At 38.2% G+C, this 13,013-nt stretch overlaps 1 long non-coding RNA gene across 1 annotated transcript in view; it reads right to left on the reverse strand.

The window, feature by feature from the left end:
* The window catches only part of LOC104871079, a 79,200-nt gene extending 68,771 nt beyond the window's left edge, over window positions 1–10,429 (reverse strand). The window contains exon 1 of the long non-coding RNA XR_782728.2: window positions 10,283–10,429. This is a non-coding gene — a long non-coding RNA (uncharacterized LOC104871079). The remainder of the gene's footprint in view (window positions 1–10,282) is intronic.
* Window positions 10,430–13,013: the final 2,584 nt, after the last annotated feature.

The following is a 13,013-nucleotide window of genomic DNA, read 5'->3' on the forward strand; positions in this document are numbered from 1 at the left end:
ACTTTCAAAACGTTGGCGACAAGACTTAAAGAGACTGATTCCCGGGGAAATCTTGTCTTAAATGTTTCATAGTTAGGCTTCATCCAAAGAAAATGATGCTCTGAGGATACCTCTCCTCACTAATAGCCTGTAAGGGTTTGGTCCATAGCCTTTCTCAGAACCATTTGGAATATTTCCTCTCATTCTTTAATCTTCCCTTCTTACCAGAAGGCAGCTGTTTCTGAGCAATTAGCTCTTTTGTTGCCAAGGTTACCCCTTGGCAAAGGTATGTTTACCACCAAAGCTGATTTGTCTTAATCCTCCGGGGGAATGCTGTGCTACAGACCATGAAAAATCATGAACACAGATTATTTTAAGTTGTATGAATCATAATTGAAAACTATTATTTTATACATTACAAATTGTTTTTACATTCCTTACTCTTCCTCCAGGTCAGGAACGAGCTCCAGCACTGATGAGGCTCCTGATTTGTGTGCCAACATTTCATAACCAATGTTTTTTAAATCCCCAGGATGATAGTATATTTTACCAGAGCCACAGCGACTGCATCCTTCAAATGTAACATTCACCAAAGAAAAGGCAAAGAATAGGAAAAACAACGTTCATGCTCTTACATGGAAGGTTTTTGTTAAACGCACAATGATGGGAGCTTAGCATCTCATTTTGTCCTTGTAAATCACCTTATGCAACTGCTTGTTTGTTCATTTCACAAATGAAAACATGAGATCATACAGCTCGTATGTGCAGCTACCAAAATGCATGTCCTTTCTTGGACTTTGTAGCCAGAAAGGACCCTGACCAAGTCCAAGAGGCTGGGTTCTACCTCCAGCCTCCCCCCTGCCGCTCTCCCCCACTTCATCTCTTGGGAATTCAAGGCCCAGAATAAAAGGCCATAAACTAAGCAATCTTCTCTCAGTCTGAGGATCATAATAAGTCAGCAGTGTTCTGGTTTGGGTGAGATCTTGCAAGGCTCGGATTCAGTGACAGCTTAATAATATACTGGGCCAGAGCAAACAGTGGCAAGATGTTTTGTTACCTATCAAGGTGGGTTTGTTTTCTCTGATAGTACTTTGAACCTAATTACCACTTCTACAGGCTTCTGACTTCAAGAACCCTCAATTCAAGCCAGATGTGGTGATGTTCACATATAATACCAGCCTTCTGGGAGGCTGAGGCAGGAAGATTGCAAGTTCAAGCCCAGCCTTGTCCACTTAGTGATTGAATGAGTCCCTGTCTCAAAATTTTCAAATGAGTAAGAGAGGGATCCAACATGGCTGACTAGAGGAGGCACATCAGAAATGCTTAGAGAAGATTTACAGGAGCCAGAGTTGCTCCGTGTAGATCAAACTCAGTATCTGGATCACTGAAGAGGGGACGTGGAGCTGCTATAGTTGGTCCTCACAGCTCAGCCCCTGCCCCTCCAGGGAGCAGGAAGTAGGTTGGGGAGATAGCTTGAGGGCACAGACAATAAAGCAGCGCTGAGGAAGTTGGACTCCTAGGTCACACGCTACATATCCCGGCCCATTCTCCTTAAGCCCTCCCCTCCAACATCAGGGAATGCTGCAGCCCAGTGGCATCCTCCCCAGCACGCATCCAGGGCAGGGAAACCCTACACATACACCCTGGGCAGAGTGGATAAATGGGCAAATAGGGCCTCCCACAAGGCACACATACTCCTGCCAGAGGACTCTGTATACTGCCCCGAGAGTGAATCGCCTGCTCACTCCTGCAGCTCCAAGCCTGTGAGTGAACGCGTTGGCAGATTCCTGCAAACCCCCGCCAACCTGCAAAGGTGTCAGCAGATTCCCCGGCCCGCAGGAGCTATGACTCCTGTCAGCAAGTGAACCTGGTTGGTTCCACCAACAGGACTGTGGGACCAGGTTCCTAAGCCACGCCCACAGCGTTAAATTCTGCGAGCTGGAAGGGTTTTATTTGGGTTTTGATTGCAAGGGAAAAGAGGTGAATTTGGTGTGGCTGTCTGCCATCAGACCACAACAAAGGGCAGGAAGGAATTGCGTGAACAGACTTTTTGGTATAGCGGCTGTCAGGAATGGCGCATGTGAGCCCACTCAGAGACAGGCTTTGTGAAGAAAAAAAAAAAGCTTTATTGCCGTCCAGGTGTGAACAGACTGAAACAGGGGACAGATTTCAGCAGCTAGCTGGGCAGAGCCACATTTATTTCCTTCGTGTGTGAGTGGACTGACATGGAGGGAGAGGAAGAAATATCAGCAGCTAGCTACAAAGAAAACTAAATTTATATAGGATTTTGGGAAGGGGCTATATCGTAAAGAATGTTTATGACTGAGAGTCCAAGGATGTCAGCACAGGCGTGCAGACATCACTGGACTTCTGGAGCCAGGGAGACTGTATATTCTGTCCTAAATTTTCTTTATGGCCATCTGTTCTGTTTAATAAGAATAACGTGTTATTTGCTGAGAGCAGCCTGTTTGCTTGGGAAGGTCCTACTCAGGCCAGGCATGATAGCAGTCACATGTGAATCACATATACATTACCTTGTTAGAGTATTTCATCTAAGTTCCCACTAGATTTTTTTAGTCTTTCTTTCCTTCTTTCTTTCTTTCTCTCTTCAATTTAGTGTTTATTTTCTCTCCCTCTTCTCCCTAGCTCAAGTTTCCATAGCAATACTATTTTCTTTTTTACTTGTTTCTCCCACTGATATGGCCAGTATCTAGATAACCTCTAAAAGCCTCATGTACACGTAGGTGGGGTTTCTCAGAGGTGGCTGTTATACGACCTAGCCCGCTGACTTCCCTTTTCTCTTTTCCACTTTAGAGGTACACGATATATCAACAGGTTCCAACAACCTTGTAGCTTCCCTCAATCCCAAAGTACATCTTTCTCCTTCTACATCACATCCTCCTATACCCCCACAAATATCTTCTTAAAATCCTCAACAATAACCCTTCAACCCAACAACAAAAAAAAACCTCCAACAGACTCTGACCCCATGTCTAGATATAGATATATAATTCTATATATAAATAAATCTACATCTAGATGAAGATAGGATATATACACACAGGAACATGGAAAAACTAAGCAACAAAAGACCCCAAGGTCTCCCAACCCTCCCAAGACAGATCCAGGGGACTGGTGGAGGAGAAAGCAAACACCAGGGAGTAGAGTTCTATGAACTGATTAAAGAGTTAAAGAAACTTGAGACATTCAAAGAGGACATGACCCAAAAGTATAGGGAATTATAGTGGTACCTCAGCTCACAAACACTTTTGTTTGCAGTTTGATTCGCAAACAGAAGTTTGAAAAAATTTTGTTTTTGTTTGCAAACTTGGAATCAGGTGACAAACATGGCTGTGTCTGTCTTTCCCATACAAACAAAGACACAGTCATCTTTTCCAAAATAGTAGAACAAATAAAGTTTGTGAACCGAGGTACCACTGTATCATACAAAATGAACAATGTGGGTTTAGGGGAAACAAATAAAAAATTGAAAGAATAGATCAAGCACTGTTCAAAACCTGAAGGATAAATTTACCAAAGATAGAATACACAAAAAGGTATTAGACAGAAGTGCCAGATATAAAAAAAATTGCATAGAATTCATAAATTGTAGAAATACCCGATGTGAAGACAGGGTTTCTGAAATTGAGAGCAAAATGATAAATTACAATAAATTACTGAGAGAAGCCTTAAAATGATAGGAAAACAAGAAAAATTCATCCAATAGCTACTAAGTGACACTAAGAAGACCAGCCTAAGGTCAACTGGAGTTAGAGAGAAACTACAAGACAGTACACATGAAATAATAAAATTGTTTCCAGAAATAATAATAAAAAAGGTATCAAGTATGAAGAAAGGGTTCAACACACAAGTAAGCAACGCTTTGGAACATCAAACAACTAGAGTGACACCTTGCTTTATGAGTTTAATTTGCTTCATGATTCTGGTCACAAACTGAATCAAATTTCCTCCTAAAGTTCAATGTAAATAAGATTGCTCCATTCCGAATGCTATGAACATGGTCACAAACTGATTGCACTCACCGACCAATTTTGGAAATGAACTGCAAAAAATCTTTCCATGAAGTTAAATGTTAATGAGGTTAATCCATTCTGTATCATATGTACTTTTAACCACAAAATATGAATCAAAGTACAGTACAGTATGAAGACAGAGAGCACTAACCTTGCTTGAGGCTGCTTCTGCCATGGAGGACAGGAAGGTGGGTGGGGAGGAAGTTATTGTTTGGAGGGAGAGTCCCCTCCATAAGGACACTGAGGAGATCTCCTTAAAGGGGTTCCTCTCTGCTTTGTCTCTGCAGGGTCAATTTTAATGACAAATCTGTCTAATGTCACTTGTTTTTCCTGTGCTGCACAACCCTCCAAAAGTGAAAAACTGTATTATTCATCAGATTCAAAGCTCTGTTCATTACAGTTATGTTGAAGTGGTGCTTCTCAAAGAAATCCTGGCACTCACTATATTTTCCATAACGGACTTTATCACATCACTGCTAACCTCCTCGCTGTCTTCCTCTTACTTAGTGGAATGTTCAACAAGTGCCTTCTGCTGCTAACTTTGGAGGTCAGCAAGTTCTTCTATCATCAGCTCCTCCTAATGGTCTTCAAGAAGTTCCTCTATGTCTATACCATCCATGTTCAAACACATACTCCTGCCCATGGACACAATCTCCTCCACTACCTGTACATCAGACCCTTCAAAGTCACGTTCAGTAACACATTCTGGCCATAGTTTCCTCCAGGCTGTTTAAGGTCTAGTCTGTGACATCTTCTCAGCCTTTGCCAATGAGGTTGAGGCAATGGAGGATATTGAAATGTTTCTTCCAAAACTCTGTTAGAGTCAAAGATGTCTCTTCAGTGACATTAAGACACCTGGTGAAGAGAGCCATTGTATACAGCTTCTTGAAGTTGTGTATCACTTGCTGGTCTGTGGGCTGCAGAAGAAGTGTGATGCTGGTAGGGGGACTTAACCTTTATGAAATCATACTCAGCATCTATCCACCATCACCCATCCCTGGAAGGGTGTCCCACGGAATTGTCCATCTGGAGCAGGCACCTTTCAGGCAGTTGCTGTCAGAAAGACTTTTTTTTTGTTTGTTTTTAGGGTTTTTTTGTTGTTGTTGTTTTGGTTTTTTTTGGTACTGGGGTAGAATTCTGGTCCCTGTGTTTACAAGGCAGGCAGTAGAACCACGGAGCTAAATCCCTGGCCCCAGAAAGATATTTCTTTTTTTTTGTTTCAGCTTTAATTGAGTTTATTGGTTCATTTTATTATACAGTACAGTTACATTCATTGTTGGGATCTTGTACTTTTACATGACAGGTCTTGGTTCTCATTTTTTCCCCTTGTCCCTGCCCTCCCTTCACCCCCCTCCTCCCCTCCCCATCTACACTTTATTTTCATCTTTTCATTATCTCACATTTTTTTCTTTTCCCTTATTACCCTTCCCCTACCCATCCCACCTTCCCTACACCTTTAGGCCCTTTCTTCCCATTTCACAATGTCAGTTATCTTATTAGGGTCTTATGTATTATTATAGTTTATTCACACCAGAGAAACTATTCGGTATTTACACATGTGACTTATTTATTTCACTTAGGAGTATATCTTCAATATGTATCCATTTTCCCAGAAAGATATTTCTTAATGGTGGGTGCAATCACACCACGCAGACATTCCATGGACAACTGCCTTGTGACACAAGCTTTCTCATTGGCCCTCCACATGACAGGCACATTCTGGCCTTGTTCACATTCTGTTCATTGAACGCAGGGGGTGTCTGGGAGTAGTACACCAACAGAGGTGCAGTCTTCAGGTTGGTGCTTGTGTTCACATACAGTGAAAGGGTCAGTCTGTCCTTCATGGGCTTGTGCCCTGACAGAGCCTTTTCCTCCTGCATGTTACAGGCTCTGTTCAACATCTTCTTCTAGCAGAGCCCTGTTTCATCACAGCTGAACATTTGTTGAGGGACATATCCTTCTACCTTCATGAATTCTGTGAATTCTTTCTTGCACACTTCTGCAGCAGCCTTGTCGAAACCGGAAGCCTCACTATGTCTTATTACATTTAGGGGCCAATTCTCTTGTAGAACTTATCAACCCATCCTCTACTGACTTTAAGTTCATCGCTTATTGCACTTACAGAGGGGTTTTCTTTCAGTAAATCACTGTGCAGTTTACTGGCTTTTTCACAGCTCATAGCCTCACTAACACTGTCACCTACGTTTCTCATTCAACCACGCTAACAAGTTTTTCCACCTCTTCCAGCACTTGTGTCCTCTGCTTGGTTAAAATTGTTACTCCTTTTGTCACATCAGCTTCTTTGATGCCATCTTTATCCTTCAAAATTGTCCAGATTGTGACTTCACCATCATGTACTGTGAGACCAGATCAGTTATACGAATACCCTGGTCATGCTTTCTGTTATTTCCTTCTTCAATTCAATGTTTTTTTTTTCTTCAAAACCTTATCATTCTTTTTTTATTATTATTAAAGATTGCAAAGATACATGATAACAAGAAATTAAGATACTAAATAAAAATTTCAAATATACATATACATGACAGCAAAAAAAGGATATGAAATAAACAAGAATTTATGTAACAGACTAATCGAAATACATTATTTTGATATGATCTTCAAACATTATGTTCTTTCTCATTTTCTTATATTTTTTAAATAATGTAATTATAAATAAAACAAAGTTACATATTATAGTTGAGAAACTGTCCTCAAAATTTTATGATTTATAAACTCCTTGGTTTAATTGATAAATATCATATACTTGTTGATTGTACCACTTACATTTTCTAACAAAACTTCCCACAGAAAAAAATATACTTATATTTGAAATCCAAAAGCAGCTAAAAAAATTCACATTTTTAAGATCAGATTTTTCTGTTTCTATTTTATTATATCCCATACTTATTTTTATTATATTGCATAAGCATGATGGTAAATTTAACACCAATAGATATGTAATATTCTTCCCAAACGAATGACTATGAAGTCAAGCATATAATTTAAAGAAATCATAAGGTTGCCAGAGAAACCATCAATATGCCAAATGTGCACAATCCTACCACATTCATGCCCATGTTTCTCATTTAATAGTGCACACATATATGTAAAAACATATCCCCCACACATATACAAAATGCATATTTTCTATAATACAATATATACTTAGGTATAATAAAATAGTGCAGTGATGTGAGGAATGTTGGTGATTTGTATAATTTGAGAAAAAACAAATATCTTTGAAGGAGTTGAAGAATTTGTAATATGTATCAGATACTAAATGATATTAATGATTAAGTATAGTTATAATAAAATTTACTTAAAAATTAATATTTGTCATCAGTAGAAAATAAGTACAAAGATATATTGATAACATAATAACATTTGTCTTAACAAATTTCCAACCAAACAAGCTGTAGTGACAGAAAAGGAAGTTTGCAGAAAGCAGAGACGAAAGAGGAAAAGGATGGATGGACCTTAATACTTTTCATACAACTCATAAATACAGATTTCATAAATTCTCAAATAAAAAAGCAAAGAAAATGAGAACCAAAATAACTCATCAATTTGGTAGATCAACATATAGAGACAAGAATTAATGTATTGATAAATTTTAAAAATATGAAATGTAAAGCCTGAGATTTAGCTCAATAGTGCTGCACCTGCCTAGCCAGAACAATGTGCCGAGTTTAATCCCAAGCATCAGAAGAAAAAGAAAAAGGAAAAAAAAAAGAGGAGGAAAAAAAAAGCACATATACTTTGACATACTCAATAAATTAAAAATAAATTATTTGTTATCTCTTCCTCTTGAATTGTTCCCTTCACAAGGATGTAGTGAACTTCTTTGTCTCTTTCAATCAGTTTAAGTTTGAAATTTACTTTGTCTGTGAATAAGATTGCTAGCCCTGCTTTTTTTTTGCGGGGAGGGCTCCTGTTACATGAGGAAGCTTTCTGTCCTTTCACTTTCAGTCTATGGGCTTCTTTTTACACTAGACGTGTCTTGAACAAAACATATTATTGGATCTTGCTTCTTAATCCATTCTGCTGGTCTATTTCTCTTGATTGGTGAATTGAGGCTATTAATATTGATGGCTATACCCGATATGTACTAACTTATTATCTTTTTTTTTTTTCACCTTCTCCTTTTAGTTTCTTGGCTTGCCTATTTGATTTGCTCTGTTGAGACTCATTGTGTTGTTACCTTCATTGTCTTTTAATAGGATATTGCTTAGAATTCGTTGTAGTGCTGGTTTGGTATTCATAAAGTTTCTCAGGTGTTCTTTATCCTGGAAATAGCTTACTTCCCCACCCATTTTAAAAGAAAGTTTTGCAGGATACTATGTTGGAGGTTGTTTTCTTTTAGTCCTTGAAATAGCTCATTCCAGGTTCTCCTTAACCTAAGGGTTTGTATTGAAAAATCTGCTGTAATTCTGATAGGCTTTCCTTTGCATATAATTGTTTCTTGTCTCTTACTGCTTATAGTATTTTGTTCTTCTGTTGGGTTTCTGGAATCTTGATTATTATATGTCTAGGTGTAGATTTTTTTTTGATCACGGCTAGTTGGAGTCCTATATGCCTCACTTATCCGCATGTCAAATTCTTCCCCTCTATTTGGGAAGTTTTCTATAATTAATTCTGTGAACAGCTTTTTTAAGTCATTTACATTTTCTCCTATTACTTCTTGAATTCCTATCAATCTTATGTAATTCTTCTTAGTATCGTCTAAGAGTTGTATCAATTTCTCATGATCTACTGTTTTTAAGAGGGCTCTTTTTTCACGGTCACTGACTGCAATTATATCTTCTATATCTGAGATTCTATCTTCGGACTCTTATTCTTTTGTGAACACTCTGAATGGAGTTTTTAATCTACTGGATATCTGTTTGAATCTGTCCTATGGATTCCATTTCTTTCTTGTATTGGGCATTTCTTGTTTCCAATTCTTTCTTATGCTGGGCATTCATGGATTCTATCATAGTCCTGAGCTCATCTATTTTCCTCTCAGTTTCTGTTCTAGAGTCACAAATTATAACTTTCATTTTGCTTGTCATCTCTATGATTATCTGGGAAATTACTTCGATTTTATTTTTCTCTAGAGCCTGATTGATCAGTTTTGATACTTCCTGTGATTTGAGTTCAGGGTGGCCTGATGGTTCACCGTCAGACTTTTCATACTTATTTGCCCCACTATTTGCCATTGGTGAAATGGAAGTCTGTCCCTGTATCTTGCTTAAGCGTTTTCTCATTTTTACTATTGTTGTTGGGTTATCCTTTAGATTATTACTTAAATCTTCCTGATATAGTTGGACTGCAGCCATGGGTCTCAAATGACTCAGACATTCTCATTTTCATCATACTGAAGAAAACAGCTCATTGAGTCAATCACAATCCTTTATCCTAATTGATACAATTAGCACCACCATATAATGAAGCACAATTTGTAAATTGACCACTTATGGTACTCATCAATCTATCAACTTCAAACCATGTGAATTTAATTAAGATCAAGAAGTAATCCAAAATATGCTTACAGTAAATAAACTTTTCAACAAGGATATTTACCATTTACAATGGGGGCTTAAAACAAAGTTAAGACAAGAGGAGTAGATAAGTATAAGAATTAGAGAAGGTTTCATATGAAGCCAAAAGATGTAGAATGACCAGACAATCGTCAGGAAATTGTTAAATTCAAAAAAAACAAACAAAATAGAAATATAGTTACTCCTGAGTGAGGTAGAATAACATAAGAAAAGAACATAAAGAGAAAAAAATAATAAAAGAAGAAATCTGAATTAGGACAAGAGCAGAAACAGAAAGAAAGATGAGGGATACTATAGGGGAGTAAGAGACTGAGTTAGAGAAAGAAAACAAAAAGAAAAAAAAATTGCAGAGTAGGATGAAAAAAAGAAAAATGAGTTTGAAGGGCCTCTTTCAGACTATATCACTGCTGTCATAATATTCAGCATGCGCTGCCATGTGCAGAGCCGAGTCCCCTGACCTCAGCTAGCTGGTGGCAGAACCCCACAAAGCAGACTGAGCTCGGGCTGCGAGGCCCAGACTGAGTTCCCCGACCTCCTGAAGGGCTGAACTCTACTCAGTTCTACTATAAGTTTCCCCCACCACTTCTTTAAAGATGTTCAAAGTTGAAAGTGCCAGAAAATACTCTTTATGACCACCTGTGCCTCTACAGAGTAGGTCCAAAGACTGGCACAATCAGGTCTAAAAGCGCGAGGGGGGAGTTTGGGGGCTTCGGGGGTGCCCCGGGTTACCTTTCTAGCGCTTAAGATGGCGGCAGTGGTGTCAGCAGGGGAGGCCACGGCCGAGAAGACCCTCTGGTGCTAAAGATGGCGGGAACTCTGCCGGGGAGGACGGGGCGAGAAGACCCTCCGGGGCGGAAGATGGTGACGCAGCCTGCAGGAGTGGGCGGGGCCGAGAGACCCTCTGGCGCCATGGGAACGCTGCGGGGAGGGCGTGGCCGAGAAGGCCCTCTGGCGCTGATGATGGCGGATTTAGCCTGCAGGAGAGGGCGTCTAGAAGACCCTCTGGTGCTCCTTCTTATCATTCTTGCTCTGCACATTTTTGTTACCTTCATCACCACTCTGCACATGCTTGACAATTTCATTTCTGCTCTGCACTTTATTTTTACCTCCATGCTTGCTTTGCACTTTCTTGGCAGCTGTGTTGAACTAAACAATACTGTACAGTACTGTGTGTGCCAAAAAGCATTCAAAAAAGCTTCACAGCAAGTGTGTCTGTAACCATGATCTTGAATATAGGAAGCCTTGACCACATATCAGAGTGGGGAAGATCGCCACCTGAGTGTGCAGGGAAGATGGCCAAAGTCACTTTTGTCACTTGATAAAGAGTTTGAAAACAGAAGCAAGATTTTGTTGAATGTTTCTGTCTGTGAACCAAGTTATTCATGAAGAGGCATTTGTGAACTGAGGTATTATTGTACAATAAAAAAGAAGTTCCATGAGACACATTATAATAATTAAAATGCCATATGTCCACCAAAAAACAAATTTTAAAACCTGTCAGAGAAAAGCAAAAAAAACAAAAAACCAGATATAAAGGTAAACCCCTTAGAATTATAGCAGACTTCCCAACACAAACTTTAAAGGCCAGAATACCGTGGAGGGAAACAACTTCAAAACCAGATTAATGTGCCTGGCAAAACTTTCTCTCAAAACAATAGAATAATAAGAACATTAAAAAGAACAACTCAAGAGATTTATAAATGCCAAACCAGCACTCCAGAAAATACTTAAGAATATTCAAGACAGATAAAGAAAGCCATCAAAGTAAAAAAAATCCAGATGGAATATCGCTACATCAAGCAAACTGAATAAATAAGCAAAAAAGGGGGACAAATGAGTTTTCAAAAAAGAAAGAATGAAATAATAGGAATTAGTCAACATCTCTTAGTAATAACTCTCAATGTTAATGTCCTCAACTCCCCAATTAAAAGACACAGATTGGAAGACTGAATCAAAAAATAGAATCCAAAAGCCTGTTGCATTCAAGAAATTCATATAATCTAAAAAGATATCCATTGACTAAAAATCAAAGGATCCAAAATAATATATGTACCAAGATCTTGAAAACAATCAGGGTACCAATTTTACACTCAGGCAAAATAAACTTCAAGCTAAAACTGATCAGAAGAAACAAAGACGGTCCCTAAATACTAGTAAAGGGAATAATCTAACAAGAAGAGATAACATTTGTAAATATATGTGCACCAAATGCTGGAGCACATATCTTCATAAAACAAATATGGCTAGACACAAAAGTGTCTAACACTAGCACAATTATAGTGGTTGGGCTCAATATCAAACTTTTACAAAGACAAAGATCATCTAAAAAATCAATAAGGAAATGTCAGAGCTGAACCACACCCTTGAACATGCGGACTTAAAAGCTATCTACAGAGTGTTCTGTGCTACTACAACAGAATACGCATTCTTTTCTGCAGCACATGGAACTTTCTCCAAAATAGACCATTTACTAGTTCATAACACCTGCTTAAATAAACATAAAAAATCAAAATCATCCCAGTTTTACTATCAGATCATTGTGCAATGAAACTAGAAGTCAATCACAGAAGAAACCACAAAAATTTATAAATATCTGGAAAATTAATACATTCCTTAGCGTCCAATGGGTCACAGAAGTCGAAGAAGAAACTAAACTATTTCTGAAAGCAAATGACAGTTCCAGTACAACACACCAGAATCTGTGGGACATAATAACAACAGTGCTAAGAGGGAAGCTAATTACAATCAATTCTTATATTAGAAAAACATAACAAGCTCAGATAAATAACTCAATGAGGGTCCTCAATTCACTTGAAAAGTAACAACAATCTGAGCAAAAAACTGAAATTAAGAAGGAAAATCATAAAGATCAGCAACAAATTGAAGCGCTGGTTGGTTGAAGAATAAAAAAATAGTAAACACTTAGCCAATAAAATGAAAGATAAATCCTTAGCCAAACTTAAAAAAAGAAAGAGAAAAAAGGCTCCCATCAAAGCAATTAGAAATAAAAAAGGTAAGATCACAACAGACACTCAAAAATTCAAAAAATAGTAACTACTATGAGAAATTATATTCCAACAACTTGGAAAATTTTGAAGAAAGGGACAGATTCCTAGATGCACACAAATTACCAAAACTGAACCAAGAAGACATTAAAATTTTGATCAATCAGACATGTTGATCAAGGGAACAGGATATAAAATAAAGAACATCCCCAGACACATGCAGCTATTTGATCTTTGACTAAGGAGACAAAATCATGCCCTGGAGAAAAGATAGCCTCTTTAGTAAATCGTATTGGGAACACTGGCTATTTGCATGCAGAAAATTGAATCTAGACCCATATCTCTTACCATGTACTAAACTAAAATAAAATCAAAATGAATCAAAGAACTAAATGTTAAAACAGAAACTCTTAACTTGCTGAAAGATAAGATAGGTAAAACTCCTGAAGTCATAG

Source organism: Fukomys damarensis, unplaced genomic scaffold (genome assembly GCF_012274545.1).
Source record: "Fukomys damarensis isolate Sample0158 unplaced genomic scaffold, DMR_v1.0_HiC HiC_scaffold_37, whole genome shotgun sequence".
NCBI classification, from domain to species: Eukaryota; Metazoa; Chordata; class Mammalia; order Rodentia; family Bathyergidae; genus Fukomys; species Fukomys damarensis.